This window comes from Heptranchias perlo, unplaced genomic scaffold (assembly GCF_035084215.1).
Source record: "Heptranchias perlo isolate sHepPer1 unplaced genomic scaffold, sHepPer1.hap1 HAP1_SCAFFOLD_335, whole genome shotgun sequence".
NCBI lineage: Eukaryota > Metazoa > Chordata > Chondrichthyes > Hexanchiformes > Hexanchidae > Heptranchias > Heptranchias perlo.
The window spans coordinates 18,396-23,704 of NW_027139347.1; the positions used below are offsets into that span (position 1 = coordinate 18,396).

The 5,309-nt window shown below is 46.4% G+C and overlaps 1 non-coding gene across 1 annotated transcript; it reads left to right on the top strand.

Moving 5' to 3' along the window:
* Nucleotides 1-5,000: 5,000 nt before the first annotated feature.
* trnas-cga (transfer RNA serine (anticodon CGA)) lies at nt 5,001-5,082 on the top strand. Its single transcript has one exon. It is a non-coding gene; the product is annotated as a tRNA-Ser (tRNA).
* The last annotated feature ends 227 nt before the right edge of the window (nt 5,083-5,309 follow it).

Sequence of the window (5,309 nt, forward strand, 5' to 3'; positions counted from 1 at the left end):
AACAAGTTACATTTCAAATTTTAGATTCAACTGTGAGAATATCATCTGAGACTCGCCTCACATTGACACACAAGGAGAGACAAGAGTTTCTTCACCTCGCGAAAAACCGAACGCTCCGCACAGAATATAATTCAATGGGAGAGCGCCCACGGTGTTTCAATGGCTCCCATCTCATGGTTGAACAGCTTGCCCAGTGATCGATTATTTCCAGTTTCACAGATTGGGGGGAAGCAGCGGACCGGCGTTCCGACCACAAAGAGGGAAGAATAGTCTGGATGTTGGGAGCTTCTTCTTTTCCCAGAGAGGACTGAGCATCTGGAATGTATTCCCGACTGGTGTGGTGGGTGCTGACCCTCTCTGGTGCGGTGGGTGCTGATTCTCTCTGGTGTGGTGGGTGCTGACCCTCTCTGGTGTGGTGGGTGCTGACCCTCTCTGGTGTGGTGGGTGCTGACCCTCTCTGGTGTGGTGGGTGCTGACCCTCTCTGGTGCGGTGGGTGCTGACCCTCTCTGGTGTGGTGGGTGCTGACTCTCTCTGGTGCGGTGGGTGCTGACGCTCTCTGGTGCGGTGGGTGCTGACCCTCTCTGGTGCGGTGAGTGCTGACTCTCTCTGGTACGGTGGGTGCTGACTCTCTCTGGTGCGGTGGGTGCTGACTCTCTCTGTTGCGGTGGGTGCCGACCCTCTCTGGTGCGGTGGGTGCTGACTCTCTCTCCGCCTTTTTTCTGTTTTTTTTCTGGTTTGTAACCGCTCCCAGGAGATTCCATGTTCCCGGTGGGTGGGGCTGGTGGTGTGTGTAGGAAGTGTCCAGTCACGATGCTCCAGGCATGTGGGGCAGGATTGATGAACCAACTGGTCTTTTCCTGCCCGTCATGTCCGTCTGTAACCCCAGCTCGTCAAGGTGTTTTTAGTGAAGTGATCTTTAAACACAAAACCCTCAACTGGGACAAGTCCTGCGTCCGTCTATAGTGAAATGAGATTCAATGCTGTCTGGGCCTCACCTTGTCCTCCTCCTTTTACATTATTATATTGTCCGCACACAGTGATATGTTTGGTTAAAATGAAAATACAAATTATCCGCTCTGGGCTCCTCCAGTCTCTCTGTGTTTCTCTCTCCTCCTAAACTGACTGACTGTCAGATAATAGTATCTGGTGTCCTCTCCATCCCGTTCTCAACACCCAGACAGGACCAGTTACTGAATAAATTCAACACTCACAGACAGTCCAGTGTCAGACAGTTACAGACGGTTTCTCTCCACCTTTCCTTACAGGACTGGCGAATGATGAATGCCCCGTCAGACCGGTTGATAGACAGTAAAAGGGACAGTGACCGTCTCACCAATAGCACCGGAGGTCTGTTCACAGACACAGAATCAGTCTTTCCCTTTCTATCAGTGTGTCTATATTACGCTCAGTAACAGTATCCCGCCTCCTTGTACAGCACTGGGGAGAGAGAAAGACAGACAGACAGAGAGAGACACACAGACAAACAGACACAGTATCAGTCTCACACTTCCCATCAGTGTGTCCGTTTCACACTCAGTAACAATATTCCACCTTCATTTACAGCGCTAGAGAGAGATAAAAACAGACAGGCACAGTATCAGAATTACACTTCCTATCAGTGTCTCTGTATCACTCTCAGTAACAGTATCCCACCTTCATAATCTGTTCAAGAGAGAGAGAGAAACTGACCTGTAATGTCCTGTTCACACAGAGTAACAAATTGGAAAATATTCCATTCCAATTTCTATTCCAAGGTGGAGTGACAGAAGATGCAGTCTCATCTCTCACTGATATTATTTCAGAGACAGACACATTATTAATCCCACTCTCAGGGACAGTGTCACACATTTAACCCTCTCTTGCATGTTGTCCCCTCTGCAATCTTGCAGCTCAGGGCCGTTCTGTATTACTCTCAGTGACCGAGAGTTTCACTCCGATTGAAATAAACTGGGACTGTTGCTGCCTGATATTAATCCTACACGGTCCCAGCAAATACACCGACTCCCACTTTCCTCCCCCGTTTCTCCAGGATTGGTTTGAGGAATCCTCCCTCCAGTTTCGGAGTCAAACGTTACTTTTATCAGTAAGGGAGCCAAGAATGAACAGAACCCATTGGCTCATTCCACAGCCGCTCACTTTATCTCTGAAAGACTCTTTCCCATCAAAAGAGCCCGAGAGAAACAGCAGGGATGGAAACCTCGAGTTTAATAGTTGGAGATTGTAAAGTCAGTCTGGATTCCAGCGTTAGGCACTGGTGGAATCCGATCTGTTTCCCATTCTGGTGCCTGTTCCTGCACTGCCTGTGGAGCCCATTCCCTCTGACCTTTCCCCCAGACCCACTTCCTTTGCTCAGACAGGCGGGAATGGAGAGATCACGGCACCCGGGGGAAGGGAGCAAAGAGCAGCCTCGTTACAGCAGCTCATCGCTCCGGGACCGTGTCCGCAGATGGGCTCAGAGATCGGCATTGAGTCCGGGGGAAGGGCAGGGGGAGTCCGGGGGCTGTTTGTAAGAGGCGGAGTGGATCAGGAACTGGTCCCAGAACATGGAGTGAGAGGGGCGGAAGGGAGAGGTCATTCTCGGGCTGTGTGTGGACAGGGTGTGTCCAGGGGAAGGGAGAGAGAATGGGAAGAACCTGCTATTAAAACCATTGCTGCTTTCACTCCCCAAACCAGGAGTGAATGGTCCTGGTTTAGTTCCAGTCTCACCCTGTTTATTGTTATTGGACAGTGAAGAGTGGAAACAGAGCCGGACAGTAAGGAAGTGGGGAGTTATACAAAGAGCATCTATTGCAGGCATCAGGTGAGAAGTGTGAAGGACACAATTTAAACAGCGGCTGTTTATTTTCGGTTGAACGGTTAGTCCCATGGGAGAGGGGATGAGAAACCTGACCTGTACAAAGGTCCCTGCCCCATCGGGTGGTCCCATTCATGGATCAGTGCAGGGGTTGGGTTGTGTCTGGATGTCAATAAATTGTTGTAAAACAGCCCAACACACCTGGTGTGCAGAAGCTGAGTGCTGCAGTGGAGTCAGACACTGACACTGTTTGTATCACTGGTTTTCATTTGTGGATATTCAAAATGATCATTAGCAGAGATATTAAACTGATCACTTTTCCATTTTCAACCTCACCGTTTCTTGAGTTACAAGAGATCATTTTCTTTCCACAGGCGAATCCTTGAATGATCCAGAATGAATGTGATGTTTCCTCCACCCGAGGCACAAGGAGGAGTGCAGCCAGCTCCTTCTCACACACAGGAGGTACATTATCACCCACAGAGCACAGAGACACAGACAGGTCATCAGTTCCACAGTCTCAGACAGTAGAAGTACTCAGTCCCACACTGATCCCAAGTTCCAGAGACACACTTTCAATCCAACATTCAAACAGAGCGGGTGAGGCAGACACTGTTCCATTTGCCCCCAACTCAGTCCCGCTGACAGGTCGATACAAAAATCCCAGTCCAAAATCACACTCTCAGATTGAAAGGCACTGTGTCAATCTCACAATAGGGCAACATAGCTACGAATTAAATACCAGAGAGAAATCACACATGGTACCTGATTGAAAGGGACAGAATGAATCCCAATAATGTACCCGAGATTCCAATTCAATACTATCCCAGAACTCTCTCACACATGACTTTAATACATGCAATATCCATTCGAAAAGTGAACCATTTGCTACAAATTGCAAACAAATCCAAACCTCACGTACAGTATCGATTGAGAAATACTGAAAGATAGTAAAGCTGAGAAACAAATTAGATACCAGTTCAGAATGCACTCGTAGAATGAAATTTAAAGATAGAGTATCAATTCTATTAGTGCAGACTGAGATACACATTATATACCAGTCCAAAAATCTCATACAATATTAGACTGAAAGATACAGTATCAATTCCATTTCTACAGACTGATCTACACATTACAAACCAATTCAAAAATGTTCCCTTATCCGTTTGAAAGATTCATTTTCATCCACAATCGTACTCACAGAGATGCAGATTTAATAGTCGTCCAAAAAGCACACACATTATCTGATTCAAACCTCCAACATTAAATCCTAAAGTTTGTCCATATTTACAAATTAAATAAGGAGTAAAACTCTTCAAACATTAAGATATTAAAGCTAAAGTATTGAACACAATAATGTAATCTGAGAGAATAATTACGTACAGATACAGAATGAAACTCACATTCAGATACAGTACCAGAGACACACAGACACAGAATGAATCCAACACTCACAGATACAGAAGGAATCCCAAACTCACATACAGTACTAGAGACTGACAGACACAGAGTTAATCCCACACTCTCATCAAGTACCAGGGACTGATAGGTACAGTATGAATCCCACACTAACATGCAGTATGAGTAACTGCATATTTAGGATGAATTCAACTCCCACATACAGTACTGGGGACTGTATATAAAGAATGATTCCCACACTCACATGGAGAAACAGAGACTGACAGATACCGAAAGAATCCCACACTAACACACAGTATGAGAGACTGCATATAAAGAATGAATCACAAACTCTCACACACACTGCTGACAAGATAGAGAATCAATCCCAAGTTCACACACAGTATCAGTGAGTGACAGATACAGAATGAATCCCACACTAACATACAGTACCAGAGACTGACAGATACAGAATGAATCCCACACTCACACACAGTACCAGAGACTGAGAGATACAGAATGAATCCCACTAAACTATCAGGGAATAAGCACAGACCAGGCATCAGGGCCTTTACCCAGTAAACTATCAGAGAGTCAGCACAGACCGGGGATCAGGGCCTTTACCCAGTAAACTATCAGGGAATCAGCACAGACCGGGGATCAGGGCCTTTACCCAGTAAACTATCAGAGAATCAGCACAGACCAGGGATCAGGGCCTTTCACCTGTCTGAGAGAACATTGTATCACAGATCGCTTGTGATAAACCTACACATTCTGATTTACAGCCGTGCATAACAGATGTTTGTAGCTGCGATGGCCGAGTGGTTAAGGCGTTGGACTCGAAATCCCCATGGGATTTCCTGCGTACGTTCGAATCCTGTTCGCAGCGCTACTTCTTAAAGTTATGTTTACTGCTCAAATAACGATGAACTGGAGTTGACGAACCGCATTCCCTCTCTGAGAGAGACTCTCCAGCACGGCTCATGCTTTTAATTCGGAGCCCAATGGTCTCTTGCAAAATTGCAAGACACGTGAAGGAATCTCTCCCAAGCTCCATCTTAAATTCTGCCCGTTCGCAGAACTTGACATTGATCCTATTTCTTCCTATACTTTGAT